This window comes from Phyllobates terribilis, unplaced genomic scaffold, assembly GCF_046119375.1.
Source record: "Phyllobates terribilis strain yellow unplaced genomic scaffold, ASM4611937v1 Scaffold_629__1_contigs__length_933511, whole genome shotgun sequence".
Classification (NCBI taxonomy): Eukaryota; Metazoa; Chordata; class Amphibia; order Anura; family Dendrobatidae; genus Phyllobates; species Phyllobates terribilis.
Window position 1 is genome coordinate 749,558 of NW_027363389.1, and position 15,120 is coordinate 764,677.

The following is a 15,120-nucleotide window of genomic DNA, read 5'->3' on the forward strand; positions in this document are numbered from 1 at the left end:
ACAGTTTAACAGAATGCCACAGACTAATCAACCAAACTTTTTGGGTTGGGTTCTCTTTTATAGTCTGCAGGCATTAAATGAAAGAAGTCAGTGTTCCAGCAGAAGGAGACAACGTTTCAGAAAAGGCATTGTAGCAAACCAAAAAAGAAATTTTAAGCGCAGCAGAGTAACCAGCGCACATACCTGTTAGCTCAGGTGAGTTTAAAAGGCTGCTGTTGATAACAAGGGCATTTGCTAAATAGATGGTGTGTGTGCAACAATATACTGAAAGGTCAATTATATTGTGCAGCTTATCTCACCACCTGTAGTTATTTAGGTGAAAGCTCCAAAATGCTTGCCTAATATGTCTGTTTATCCAAAAGGAAGTAAAAAGGGAGAGCTAGAAAGATAGCATTGCATCACATTACATGGCAATGCAATGCACAGTTGCTGAAGTTGAACCAAAATGAGCTTGTAATCTGGCTTCTGCAACTTTGAACATGAAAAATCCAATGAGGAGAAGAAAAGCAAAGCCAAAGAGTCCATCCCAAAATCCGACAAACAAGCAAAATGAACAAAAAACATTGAATTCAATTCTTTCTGATTTTAGAAACTGCATTAAAGAAGGGGTGCACCGGTCCTGGAGATACTGCAATACCAGGTCAATGCGTGGAGTGGACAGAGCAAGCTCTTTTTCCATCTCCCTGTTCTAAAAATCCATTTAATATATGGTCCCCAGATAGGGGACGTATCAGATATTAAACTGATAAGAACAGATACTACACTTGATCTTAGCCAAAAGGCCGAGAAGCGATAACCAGAATTGGTTTCAAACTACGGAGCCACCCAAGGATCCTGAAAAGTCCATTTGTGGAGATGAGCTCCTGGACTCCCGTTAAGAAGACATGTTGTCAACCTCTAGATCCCTTACATGCCTGCACTTTTCGGCTTGCTGCTGCTGCAATCCACGCGTTTTAGATCTGCATAACTCCACCTCTTTAAACACAGCACCTTCACCCCCTGCTGTTCCCACCCGCCTCAACACCGTTGGAAGGGAGGAGAACCAATTAAGGCGGGGGGTGGGGTGGAACGAGCAGCTGTCTACCCTTAGCAGGAGGGCTCCTGATTACATACCTCTCCTGCTGCTGCTGCTGCTGGCTGTCCAGCAGCAGACTGAAGGTGGCTGCTGCTGTGCACAGGTATATAAAGGCTCAGAGCCTATTATGACACGCGCAGCCAGCGTTCCATTGCCACATTCCATCTACTGCAGGCAGGATACCTGGCTGGCTGAATGTCGCTGAGAAGCTCACAGAGACCGCCATAAGCAACAGTTTAACAGAATGCCACAGACTAATCAACCAAACTTTTTGGGTTGGGTTCTCTTTTATAGTCTGCAGGCATTAAATGAAAGAAGTCAGTGTTCCAGCAGAAGGAGACAACGTTTCAGAAAAGGCATTGTAGCAAACCAAAAAAGAAATTTTAAGCGCAGCAGAGTAACCAGCGCACATACCTGTTAGCTCAGGTGAGTTTAAAAGGCTGCTGTTGATAACAAGGGCATTTGCTAAATAGATGGTGTGTGTGCAACAATATACTGAAAGGTCAATTATATTGTGCAGCTTATCTCACCACCTGTAGTTATTTAGGTGAAAGCTCCAAAATGCTTGCCTAATATGTCTGTTTATCCAAAAGGAAGTAAAAAGGGAGAGCTAGAAAGATAGCATTGCATCACATTACATGGCAATGCAATGCACAGTTGCTGAAGTTGAACCAAAATGAGCTTGTAATCTGGCTTCTGCAACTTTGAACATGAAAAATCCAATGAGGAGAAGAAAAGCAAAGCCAAAGAGTCCATCCCAAAATCCGACAAACAAGCAAAATGAACAAAAAACATTGAATTCAATTCTTTCTGATTTTAGAAACTGCATTAAAGAAGGGGTGCACCGGTCCTGGAGATACTGCAATACCAGGTCAATGCGTGGAGTGGACAGAGCAAGCTCTTTTTCCATCTCCCTGTTCTAAAAATCCATTTAATATATGGTCCCCAGATAGGGGACGTATCAGATATTAAACTGATAAGAACAGATTTTGCGTTTATATTTAAAATATCGTAGTCTTTATCTTTTCTTCAGAGCTTTAAAATAACATCTTCCATAGGTGATAGTTCCATATACTCAGGGATCTTTTCTTTCCAAGCTTCTTCATATCCATTAGGTAGTACATATAAATTTCACTTAATGCCAGTCTTATACAATCCTTGACTTCTATATAGTCTCTTTTAAACAACAATATGTTTCTGGTCTTCCATAGAGCACTTTTAACACAACTCAAAGTGCACCATAAAACTCTCTCTTTTTCTTTCGTCATGTTTGGTAAAATCCCATATAAAACCACTTCATGGCTTAAAAAATTAAGACCAGATAAAAATTTTAAAAGCTCACCACAGTCTTTCCACACTTGCTGTGCAAAATCACAATTCCAAATAAGGTGCATAGTAGTCTCATCATTATTGCACTGATGCCTCGGGCAGGTTTGTATAGTGCTAAGTCTTCTTTTATACTGGAAATCACGAGTCGGTAAACATTCCTGCACAATCATCCAAGCTAAGTCTTTATGTTGATTCATCAGGTAAGGTGCATTTGTTAAATTCCATATTTTAGTGACTCTGCTATATGAATAATGGCTTATGGGCGTCAAAGTTTCTTTCTTTTTTAATTGCTGCAGCAGCTTCCTTGCATTCTTCAATGTCTCCATCTCAAAAGAATCTAGGCCATATAATCTGATAACTTTCTCCAGGATGGCATATTGTTGTGGAGGTGATAACAACACTGGGCTTGTTAAAGAAATGGATATCCACTTTCGCCTCCTAAAAATGTGGCCAGCTGCATATCTTAAAAAATGTGCCCAAGGGCTTGAAGCAAACATATATTTAAAACAGAGGCTAAAAAACTTGGAGTATAAAAACAGTTTGACGTTGGGAACATCCTTACCACCAAGGTGGTGCATCTTGTACATTGTTTCTCTCTTCACCTTTTCGAACTTAGAGTTCCACACAAATTCAAACAGCATTCTCTGTAATCTTCTCGCTGTAAGGTCACTTGGGGGATAAACATAACTGAGATATAACATGACAGGAAGCAGAAGGGCCTTAATAATTAAAACTTTACCTTCGATTGTTAATTTTCTTAATTTCCAAAAGTCAATCTTCTTTTGTATTTTGTCCCTTACTCCATCCCAGCTCTTCATTCCATCATTCTGTCGATCAAAAATCACGCCCAGAATTTTAATCTTCTCTGACTGCATCGGGAGATCAGGGATGGACACATCCGCCCAATTGCCACGGACAAAACAATCACATTTCTCAATGTTTAACTTAAAACCTGAGGCTTCACAAAAAAAATTGGTCGTTCTTATAGCTCTCCTGAGAGCGGCAGGTGATGAACAAAAAATAGTAATATCATCCATGTAGCCCATTACCTTCACATCTCTTCCATGTCCTCCAGGGATAGGGACACCTTTAATCACTTTATCCTCTCGTAGCATAGATAAAAGAGGCTCTATTGCACATATAAATAGCACTGGGGACAAAGGGCAGCCTTGCTTCACACCTGAATGCAAAAACACTTCATTAGACAAAAATCCATTGATTAAAATTTTACTAAAAGAGTTCTTATATAAAAGTGCCACTTGCTTGATAAAAATTTCAGGGAAGCCCATTTTTTTTAAAACCAACCATAAAAAACAATGAGAGACACGATCAAAAGCCTTTTGAAAATCCAACGATAAAATTGCTAAGTCTTGCTTCCTGGATTGCTGGTACCATATGACATCGCGGATGGTATTGAGATGCTCCGCAACTCCTCTTCCTGGCACCCCACATACCTGGTCTTCATAAATAACTTTGGATAAAACTTTTTTAAAACGGTTCACTAAAATTTTGGACATCAACTTGTAATCAACATTCAACAGTGTGATTGGTCTCCAGTTTGCCAGATGGGATTTGGCTCCTTTTTTAAAAATCAGGGAGACCAGACCACTTCTCCAAGATATAGGCAGGATATCACACTTAAAAGCTTCTTTGATTACTAAAAACAAGTCGGGTTTTAAAAAATTCCAAAATTCACGATAAAATTCAACAGGCAAACCGTCAGAACCAGGGGTTTTCCCATAGGAAAAACTTTTGATAGCAGCATCTACTTCCGACAAGGTGACTTCAGTGCATAACAATTCTTGGTCTTCGCGGCTCAGACTATTTTTTAATGAATTAAGGGCATCTTCAGTAAAAGACTGGTCTATAGTTTTCTCATTAAAAAGCTGCTGATAAAACTGGTGAGCTTGGTTGAGCATACCTTCAGTTGTAGTTTCACCCTCTAATTCTGTTATCATTTCCTTAGCAGCAACTACTTTTTTAAAAAAAAATCTTGAGCACTTTTCATTTTTCTCCATCACTTCAATTTTTGAGTTATAAATTATTTCCTTACCCTTCGACTCTATACTCTTTTTAATTTCTTTTTTTGTTGCTTCAATTAAATCGTCCATTTCAAGTCCCACATCTCTTAGTTGATAACAGGTCTGCAATTTAGTAATAAGCCTTTTATGCCAAGCGGACTTTTCTCTTGCATTGGCTATGCTGACCTTGATAAAAAAACTTTTTATCTTCATCTTGCTGTATTCCCACCATTCTAGCAGAGTTAAAAATTTTTGTTGTTTTGTTCTTAAATAATTAAAAAACGCTTTAAAATCTGTTCTTACCTTAGGATCTTGTAACAATGTTGTATTTAGCCTCCAAACTCCTCTTGCCTTGACAAGCCCAGGTAATTCTAACTCTGATAGCAACATCTTATGATCTGAAAAAATGTTTGGGATTAAGACAACAGATTTGACATTCACATATTGGGACATGAAAATAAAATCAATACGAGATTTAGAAGAAGAGTTCTCCCAAGTATAACCGGGATCATTACTACGGATCTCTTTCCAGGAGTCTCTAAGAAAAAAATCAGTTAACAAATCCTTTAGTTGTTTCTCTGTTTTGTCTTTTTTAGGAACGGTGGAACTCCCGCTTCTCCCTTCACCAGGCAAGACACAATTGAAATCCCCACAGAACATCAGAGGCGATGAACCAGGTAGGTAATATTGCACATCTTCAAACAACTGATGTCTCTCTTCCTTCACCGGAGAAGCATAAATGTTCAAAAGTCTAAAGTCCACACCTTTAAAACTAATATTTAAGAAAAGAGCACGTCCAGAAGAAATGTCCACAAAAGAGTTGATTTTAAAGTCATGCGACCTAAACAGCACTCCAATGCCAGAGGAACGATTTTCATTATCTCCGGACCAGATAGAGGGCCCATGAGGCCAATCTTTTCTTAAATCTGCATAATTCATATCAAAGTCAATGTTACATTCTTGCAAACAAAAGACATCACAGTCCACTGTTGACAGGTAGGAAAACAAAGCAGCCCTTCTTGTAGAGCCCCTTATACTCCTCACATTGAGCGAGGCTACTTTAATTGATGAGGTCATGATAGGTTAGTTCAGGTCACACTACTGTCAGAATCAGACATAAAGCCCACCGATGTTAACGGGCTCTGCACTTCTGAGTCCGAAAAAGAAATGTTTATAGGGTCTGAAGGCCTTGGCTCCTCAGGAGGGGCAGCGGGAGCCATTGGCTTGTATTGCAGAAGACTTGGTTTTAATGGACACTTCTTGGAAGTCTCCCTGGCCACATTCTCATCAGACCTATCATCTGTTTTCCTTTTCCTACGAGTTTCCAGCTCCATTGCTTCTTCCTCCGAGCTAAATGTCCCGATTTCAGCAGAGGGACTCCCCTCCACCACCATATCACCCGGATCAGAATCAGCAGCCCAGTCCTTAGATGAAGCTTCCCTCCTCTCAGGACGGACAGGTTTCTCAGCTGGAGGTTTCTGCATAGACGTGGGCTTATGCGCAGCAGGAATAGGAGAACTGGCAGGTTTTCCCTGTGCAGCAGGCACTGAAGTGCTTGTGGACCCGCCTACAGGGGGTTGTGTTCGCACAGTAGATACAGGAGCACCGGTGGGACCCCCCTTAGCAGCAGGAGCAGGAGGGTTGGTTGGCTTCCTCTGTGCAGCAGGTGCAGACGTACCACCTGATGTACTAGCAGGCTTGGTCTGTGGAGCAGGTACTGGAGAGCTAGAAGACTGCCCCCGCGCTGTAGACGCACCCGCAGGAGCAGGAACAGCAGAGGGTTGCCTCTGCCCCCCGGGAGCAGATGGAGGCACACGGGCAGGTTGCTTTGCCAGCGTTTCAGCATAGGTTTCCGCCTTTTTCTTCAAAGGACACTCCCGGAAGGAGTGACCTGGGACCCGGCAGATGTTGCACACCATCTCATTGGTACAGTCCATTGTGGCATGTCCATGCTTGTAGCACTTCTTACAGATTGCCACCTCCTCCTTGCAGTTCTCATAAGTGTGACCGAAACACATGCATTTCCGGCAGAAGAGGGGCATGTCCGGGTAGAAGAGGCGCCCCCGCTCCCTACCGATCAGGAAACTTGACGGAGGATGACGCTGACCACCAATGCCATTTGGATCTTCACAAAATTTAACAAAAAATTTATGCTTTCCCGTCCAGAGGTTTTCCTCATTCATGACCTTGTGGGAATACCGCAGTTCTGGGAAATAGTTTTGAAGAAAGCAAATAATATTAACTAAGGGAACATGAGGGTTGCTCATCTGAACCACGAGCGGCTTCTCTCCACCGGAGTAAAGGATGACAAAGGTGAGTCCTTTAAGATCCTCATCTGAAAGGTGCAGGTGAATCTGGCGGAAGAGGTTCTGGCACGCATACTCCGACTCCAGAGTCAAAGTGAAGGAACCGGGGCGATCTTGAAGGGCCAGGATGTCTTCCCTCTTTACTCCTAGGATCTCCAGCAGCACTCTCCTCACGAAAAACTTCAAGGTCATCTTCTCCTTGGATGCATCGTCCACTTCGATCTTGAAAGAGTTCTTGATGCGAAGGTCACCAGCTCTGGCATAGCGCACTGCGGCCGCTACTGCTGATGCCATCTTCAAAAGGTAGATAGGGTCGATCGCCTTCTTGGTTTCTTTGCGTATCTGCCCCCTAAAGCAGCATGAGGCTTAAGACGGCTTTTACACCGCCGATGCCTCAAGGCCAAGGGCACGATTGGCTTAGAATCCTTCTGGCAAGATGTGGTATCTTAGCCAAAAGGCCGAGAAGCGATAACCAGAATTGGTTTCAAACTACGGAGCCACCCAAGGATCCTGAAAAGTCCATTTGTGGAGATGAGCTCCTGGACTCCCGTTAAGAAGACATGTTGTCAACCTCTAGATCCCTTACATGCCTGCACTTTTCGGCTTGCTGCTGCTGCAATCCACGCGTTTTAGATCTGCATAACTCCACCTCTTTAAACACAGCACCTTCACCCCCTGCTGTTCCCACCCGCCTCAACACCGTTGGAAGGGAGGAGAACCAATTAAGGCGGGGGGTGGGGTGGAACGAGCAGCTGTCTACCCTTAGCAGGAGGGCTCCTGATTACATACCTCTCCTGCTGCTGCTGCTGCTGGCTGTCCAGCAGCAGACTGAAGGTGGCTGCTGCTGTGCACAGGTATATAAAGGCTCAGAGCCTATTATGACACGCGCAGCCAGCGTTCCATTGCCACATTCCATCTACTGCAGGCAGGATACCTGGCTGGCTGAATGTCGCTGAGAAGCTCACAGAGACCGCCATAAGCAACAGTTTAACAGAATGCCACAGACTAATCAACCAAACTTTTTGGGTTGGGTTCTCTTTTATAGTCTGCAGGCATTAAATGAAAGAAGTCAGTGTTCCAGCAGAAGGAGACAACGTTTCAGAAAAGGCATTGTAGCAAACCAAAAAAGAAATTTTAAGCGCAGCAGAGTAACCAGCGCACATACCTGTTAGCTCAGGTGAGTTTAAAAGGCTGCTGTTGATAACAAGGGCATTTGCTAAATAGATGGTGTGTGTGCAACAATATACTGAAAGGTCAATTATATTGTGCAGCTTATCTCACCACCTGTAGTTATTTAGGTGAAAGCTCCAAAATGCTTGCCTAATATGTCTGTTTATCCAAAAGGAAGTAAAAAGGGAGAGCTAGAAAGATAGCATTGCATCACATTACATGGCAATGCAATGCACAGTTGCTGAAGTTGAACCAAAATGAGCTTGTAATCTGGCTTCTGCAACTTTGAACATGAAAAATCCAATGAGGAGAAGAAAAGCAAAGCCAAAGAGTCCATCCCAAAATCCGACAAACAAGCAAAATGAACAAAAAACATTGAATTCAATTCTTTCTGATTTTAGAAACTGCATTAAAGAAGGGGTGCACCAGTCCTGGAGATACTGCAATACCAGGTCAATGCGTGGAGTGGACAGAGCAAGCTCTTTTTCCATCTCCCTGTTCTAAAAATCCATTTAATATATGGTCCCCAGATAGGGGACGTATCAGATATTAAACTGATAAGAACAGATACTACACTTGATCTTAGCCAAAAGGCCGAGAAGCGATAACCAGAATTGGTTTCAAACTACGGAGCCACCCAAGGATCCTGAAAAGTCCATTTGTGGAGATGAGCTCCTGGACTCCCGTTAAGAAGACATGTTGTCAACCTCTAGATCCCTTACATGCCTGCACTTTTCGGCTTGCTGCTGCTGCAATCCACGCGTTTTAGATCTGCATAACTCCACCTCTTTAAACACAGCACCTTCACCCCCTGCTGTTCCCACCCGCCTCAACACCATTGGAAGGGAGGAGAACCAATTAAGGCGGGGGGTGGGGTGGAACGAGCAGCTGTCTACCCTTAGCAGGAGGGCTCCTGATTACATACCTCTCCTGCTGCTGCTGCTGCTGGCTGTCCAGCAGCAGACTGAAGGTGGCTGCTGCTGTGCACAGGTATATAAAGGCTCAGAGCCTATTATGACACGCGCAGCCAGCGTTCCATTGCCACATTCCATCTACTGCAGGCAGGATACCTGGCTGGCTGAATGTCGCTGAGAAGCTCACAGAGACCGCCATAAGCAACAGTTTAACAGAATGCCACAGACTAATCAACCAAACTTTTTGGGTTGGGTTCTCTTTTATAGTCTGCAGGCATTAAATGAAAGAAGTCAGTGTTCCAGCAGAAGGAGACAACGTTTCAGAAAAGGCATTGTAGCAAACCAAAAAAGAAATTTTAAGCGCAGCAGAGTAACCAGCGCACATACCTGTTAGCTCAGGTGAGTTTAAAAGGCTGCTGTTGATAACAAGGGCATTTGCTAAATAGATGGTGTGTGTGCAACAATATACTGAAAGGTCAATTATATTGTGCAGCTTATCTCACCACCTGTAGTTATTTAGGTGAAAGCTCCAAAATGCTTGCCTAATATGTCTGTTTATCCAAAAGGAAGTAAAAAGGGAGAGCTAGAAAGATAGCATTGCATCACATTACATGGCAATGCAATGCACAGTTGCTGAAGTTGAACCAAAATGAGCTTGTAATCTGGCTTCTGCAACTTTGAACATGAAAAATCCAATGAGGAGAAGAAAAGCAAAGCCAAAGAGTCCATCCCAAAATCCGACAAACAAGCAAAATGAACAAAAAACATTGAATTCAATTCTTTCTGATTTTAGAAACTGCATTAAAGAAGGGGTGCACCGGTCCTGGAGATACTGCAATACCAGGTCAATGCGTGGAGTGGACAGAGCAAGCTCTTTTTCCATCTCCCTGTTCTAAAAATCCATTTAATATATGGTCCCCAGATAGGGGACGTATCAGATATTAAACTGATAAGAACAGATACTACACTTGATCTTAGCCAAAAGGCCGAGAAGCGATAACCAGAATTGGTTTCAAGCTACGGAGCCACCCAAGGACCCTGAAAAGTCCATTTATGGAGATGAGCTCCTGGACTCCCGTTAAGAAGACATGTTGTCAATCTCCAGATCCCTTACATGCCTGCACTTTTCGGCTTGCTGCTGCTGCAATCCACGCGTTTTAGATCTGCATAACTCCACCTCTTTAAACACAGCACCTTCACCCCCTGCTGTTCCCACCCGCCTCAACACCGTTGGAAGGGAGGAGAACCAATTAAGGCGGGGGGTGGGGTGGAACGAGCAGCTGTCTACCCTTAGCAGGAGGGCTCCTGATTACATACCTCTCCTGCTGCTGCTGCTGCTGGCTGTCCAGCAGCAGACTGAAGGTGGCTGCTGCTGTGCACAGGTATATAAAGGCTCAGAGCCTATTATGACACGCGCAGCCAGCGTTCCATTGCCACATTCCATCTACTGCAGGCAGGATACCTGGCTGGCTGAATGTCGCTGAGAAGCTCACAGAGACCGCCATAAGCAACAGTTTAACAGAATGCCACAGACTAATCAACCAAACTTTTTGGGTTGGGTTCTCTTTTATAGTCTGCAGGCATTAAATGAAAGAAGTCAGTGTTCCAGCAGAAGGAGACAACGTTTCAGAAAAGGCATTGTAGCAAACCAAAAAAGAAATTTTAAGCGCAGCAGAGTAACCAGCGCACATACCTGTTAGCTCAGGTGAGTTTAAAAGGCTGCTGTTGATAACAAGGGCATTTGCTAAATAGATGGTGTGTGTGCAACAATATACTGAAAGGTCAATTATATTGTGCAGCTTATTTCACCACCTGTAGTTATTTAGGTGAAAGCTCCAAAATGCTTGCCTAATATGTCTGTTTATCCAAAAGGAAGTAAAAAGGGAGAGCTAGAAAGATAGCATTGCATCACATTACATGGCAATGCAATGCACAGTTGCTGAAGTTGAACCAAAATGAGCTTGTAATCTGGCTTCTGCAACTTTGAACATGAAAAATCCAATGAGGAGAAGAAAAGCAAAGCCAAAGAGTCCATCCCAAAATCCGACAAACAAGCAAAATGAACAAAAAACATTGAATTCAATTCTTTCTGATTTTAGAAACTGCATTAAAGAAGGGGTGCACCGGTCCTGGAGATACTGCAATACCAGGTCAATGCGTGGAGTGGACAGAGCAAGCTCTTTTTCCATCTCCCTGTTCTAAAAATCCATTTAATATATGGTCCCCAGATAGGGGACGTATCAGATATTAAACTGATAAGAACAGATACTACACTTGATCTTAGCCAAAAGGCCGAGAAGCGATAACCAGAATTGGTTTCAAACTACGGAGCCACCCAAGGATCCTGAAAAGTCCATTTGTGGAGATGAGCTCCTGGACTCCCGTTAAGAAGACATGTTGTCAACCTCTAGATCCCTTACATGCCTGCACTTTTCGGCTTGCTGCTGCTGCAATCCACGCGTTTTAGATCTGCATAACTCCACCTCTTTAAACACAGCACCTTCACCCCCTGCTGTTCCCACCCGCCTCAACACCGTTGGAAGGGAGGAGAACCAATTAAGGCGGGGGGTGGGGTGGAACGAGCAGCTGTCTACCCTTAGCAGGAGGGCTCCTGATTACATACCTCTCCTGCTGCTGCTGCTGCTGGCTGTCCAGCAGCAGACTGAAGGTGGCTGCTGCTGTGCACAGGTATATAAAGGCTCAGAGCCTATTATGACACGCGCAGCCAGCGTTCCATTGCCACATTCCATCTACTGCAGGCAGGATACCTGGCTGGCTGAATGTCGCTGAGAAGCTCACAGAGACCGCCATAAGCAACAGTTTAACAGAATGCCACAGACTAATCAACCAAACTTTTTGGGTTGGGTTCTCTTTTATAGTCTGCAGGCATTAAATGAAAGAAGTCAGTGTTCCAGCAGAAGGAGACAACGTTTCAGAAAAGGCATTGTAGCAAACCAAAAAAGAAATTTTAAGCGCAGCAGAGTAACCAGCGCACATACCTGTTAGCTCAGGTGAGTTTAAAAGGCTGCTGTTGATAACAAGGGCATTTGCTAAATAGATGGTGTGTGTGCAACAATATACTGAAAGGTCAATTATATTGTGCAGCTTATCTCACCACCTGTAGTTATTTAGGTGAAAGCTCCAAAATGCTTGCCTAATATGTCTGTTTATCCAAAAGGAAGTAAAAAGGGAGAGCTAGAAAGATAGCATTGCATCACATTACATGGCAATGCAATGCACAGTTGCTGAAGTTGAACCAAAATGAGCTTGTAATCTGGCTTCTGCAACTTTGAACATGAAAAATCCAATGAGGAGAAGAAAAGCAAAGCCAAAGAGTCCATCCCAAAATCCGACAAACAAGCAAAATGAACAAAAAACATTGAATTCAATTCTTTCTGATTTTAGAAACTGCATTAAAGAAGGGGTGCACCGGTCCTGGAGATACTGCAATACCAGGTCAATGCGTGGAGTGGACAGAGCAAGCTCTTTTTCCATCTCCCTGTTCTAAAAATCCATTTAATATATGGTCCCCAGATAGGGGACGTATCAGATATTAAACTGATAAGAACAGATACTACACTTGATCTTAGCCAAAAGGCCGAGAAGCGATAACCAGAATTGGTTTCAAACTACGGAGCCACCCAAGGATCCTGAAAAGTCCATTTGTGGAGATGAGCTCCTGGACTCCCGTTAAGAAGACATGTTGTCAACCTCTAGATCCCTTACATGCCTGCACTTTTCGGCTTGCTGCTGCTGCAATCCACGCGTTTTAGATCTGCATAACTCCACCTCTTTAAACACAGCACCTTCACCCCCTGCTGTTCCCACCCGCCTCAACACCGTTGGAAGGGAGGAGAACCAATTAAGGCGGGGGGTGGGGTGGAACGAGCAGCTGTCTACCCTTGGCAGGAGGGCTCCTGATTACATACCTCTCCTGCTGCTGCTGCTGCTGGCTGTCCAGCAGCAGACTGAAGGTGGCTGCTGCTGTGCACAGGTATATAAAGGCTCAGAGCCTATTATGACACGCGCAGCCAGCGTTCCATTGCCACATTCCATCTACTGCAGGCAGGATACCTGGCTGGCTGAATGTCGCTGAGAAGCTCACAGAGACCGCCATAAGCAACAGTTTAACAGAATGCCACAGACTAATCAACCAAACTTTTGGGTTGGGTTCTCTTTTTTAGTCTGCAGGCATTAAATGAAAGAAGTCAGTGTTCCAGCAGAAGGAGACAACGTTTCAGAAAAGGCATTGTAGCAAACCAAAAAAGAAATTTTAAGCGCAGCAGAGTAACCAGCGCACATACCTGTTAGCTCAGGTGAGTTTAAAAGGCTGCTGTTGATAACAAGGGCATTTGCTAAATAGATGGTGTGTGTGCAACAATATACTGAAAGGTCAATTATATTGTGCAGCTTATCTCACCACCTGTAGTTATTTAGGTGAAAGCTCCAAAATGCTTGCCTAATATGTCTGTTTATCCAAAAGGAAGTAAAAAGGGAGAGCTAGAAAGATAGCATTGCATCACATTACATGGCAATGCAATGCACAGTTGCTGAAGTTGAACCAAAATGAGCTTGTAATCTGGCTTCTGCAACTTTGAACATGAAAAATCCAATGAGGAGAAGAAAAGCAAAGCCAAAGAGTCCATCCCAAAATCCGACAAACAAGCAAAATGAACAAAAAACATTGAATTCAATTCTTTCTGATTTTAGAAACTGCATTAAAGAAGGGGTGCACCGGTCCTGGAGATACTGCAATACCAGGTCAATGCGTGGAGTGGACAGAGCAAGCTCTTTTTCCATCTCCCTGTTCTAAAAATCCATTTAATATATGGTCCCCAGATAGGGGACGTATCAGATATTAAACTGATAAGAACAGATACTACACTTGATCTTAGCCAAAAGGCCGAGAAGCGATAACCAGAATTGGTTTCAAACTACGGAGCCACCCAAGGATCCTGAAAAGTCCATTTGTGGAGATGAGCTCCTGGACTCCCGTTAAGAAGACATGTTGTCAACCTCTAGATCCCTTACATGCCTGCACTTTTCGGCTTGCTGCTGCTGCAATCCACGCGTTTTAGATCTGCATAACTCCACCTCTTTAAACACAGCACCTTCACCCCCTGCTGTTCCCACCCGCCTCAACACCGTTGGAAGGGAGGAGAACCAATTAAGGCGGGGGGTGGGGTGGAACGAGCAGCTGTCTACCCTTAGCAGGAGGGCTCCTGATTACATACCTCTCCTGCTGCTGCTGCTGCTGGCTGTCCAGCAGCAGACTGAAGGTGGCTGCTGCTGTGCACAGGTATATAAAGGCTCAGAGCCTATTATGACACGCGCAGCCAGCGTTCCATTGCCACATTCCATCTACTGCAGGCAGGATACCTGGCTGGCTGAATGTCGCTGAGAAGCTCACAGAGACCGCCATAAGCAACAGTTTAACAGAATGCCACAGACTAATCAACCAAACTTTTTGGGTTGGGTTCTCTTTTATAGTCTGCAGGCATTAAATGAAAGAAGTCAGTGTTCCAGCAGAAGGAGACAAAGTTTCAGAAAAGGCATTGTAGCAAACCAAAAAAGAAATTTTAAGCGCAGCAGAGTAACCAGCGCACATACCTGTTAGCTCAGGTGAGTTTAAAAGGCTGCTGTTGATAACAAGGGCATTTGCTAAATAGATGGTGTGTGTGCAACAATATACTGAAAGGTCAATTATATTGTGCAGCTTATCTCACCACCTGTAGTTATTTAGGTGAAAGCTCCAAAATGCTTGCCTAATATGTCTGTTTATCCAAAAGGAAGTAAAAAGGGAGAGCTAGAAAGATAGCATTGCATCACATTACATGGCAATGCAATGCACAGTTGATGAAGTTGAACCAAAATGAGCTTGTAATCTGGCTTCTGCAACTTTGAACATGAAAAATCCAATGAGGAGAAGAAAAGCAAAGCCAAAGAGTCCATCCCAAAATCCGACAAACAAGCAAAATGAACAAAAAACATTGAATTCAATTCTTTCTGATTTTAGAAACTGCATTAAAGAAGGGGTGCACCGGTCCTGGAGATACTGCAATACCAGGTCAATGCGTGGAGTGGACAGAGCAAGCTCTTTTTCCATCTCCCTGTTCTAAAAATCCATTTAATATATGGTCCCCAGATAGGGGACGTATCAGATATTAAACTGATAAGAACAGATACTACACTTGATCTTAGCCAAAAGGCCGAGAAGCGATAACCAGAATTGGTTTCAAACTACGGAGCCACCCAAGGATCCTGAAAAGTCCATTTGTGGAGATGAGCTCCTGGACTCCCGTTAA

General features: G+C 43.6%; 7 non-coding genes and 1 pseudogene across 7 annotated transcripts; all 8 read right to left on the reverse strand.

The window, feature by feature from the left end:
* Positions 1 to 603: 603 nt before the first annotated feature.
* Positions 604 to 794, reverse strand: LOC141233905 (U2 spliceosomal RNA). Its single transcript, XR_012299933.1, has one exon. It is a non-coding gene; the product is annotated as a U2 spliceosomal RNA (small nuclear RNA).
* Positions 795 to 1,909: 1,115 nt separating this feature from the next.
* LOC141234075 (U2 spliceosomal RNA) lies at positions 1,910 to 2,085 on the reverse strand (annotated as a pseudogene).
* A 6,231-nt stretch (positions 2,086 to 8,316) lies between these two features.
* LOC141233995 (U2 spliceosomal RNA) lies at positions 8,317 to 8,507 on the reverse strand. Its single transcript, XR_012300018.1, has one exon. It is a non-coding gene; the product is annotated as a U2 spliceosomal RNA (small nuclear RNA).
* Positions 8,508 to 9,622: 1,115 nt separating this feature from the next.
* LOC141233906 (U2 spliceosomal RNA) lies at positions 9,623 to 9,813 on the reverse strand. The gene has a single exon (XR_012299934.1). It is a non-coding gene; the product is annotated as a U2 spliceosomal RNA (small nuclear RNA).
* Positions 9,814 to 10,928: 1,115 nt separating this feature from the next.
* On the reverse strand, positions 10,929 to 11,119 carry LOC141233907 (U2 spliceosomal RNA). The gene has a single exon (XR_012299935.1). It is a non-coding gene; the product is annotated as a U2 spliceosomal RNA (small nuclear RNA).
* Positions 11,120 to 12,234: 1,115 nt separating this feature from the next.
* Positions 12,235 to 12,425, reverse strand: LOC141233908 (U2 spliceosomal RNA). Its single transcript, XR_012299936.1, has one exon. It is a non-coding gene; the product is annotated as a U2 spliceosomal RNA (small nuclear RNA).
* A 1,114-nt stretch (positions 12,426 to 13,539) lies between these two features.
* Positions 13,540 to 13,730, reverse strand: LOC141233910 (U2 spliceosomal RNA). The gene has a single exon (XR_012299937.1). It is a non-coding gene; the product is annotated as a U2 spliceosomal RNA (small nuclear RNA).
* A 1,115-nt stretch (positions 13,731 to 14,845) lies between these two features.
* On the reverse strand, positions 14,846 to 15,036 carry LOC141233912 (U2 spliceosomal RNA). The gene has a single exon (XR_012299939.1). It is a non-coding gene; the product is annotated as a U2 spliceosomal RNA (small nuclear RNA).
* Positions 15,037 to 15,120: the final 84 nt, after the last annotated feature.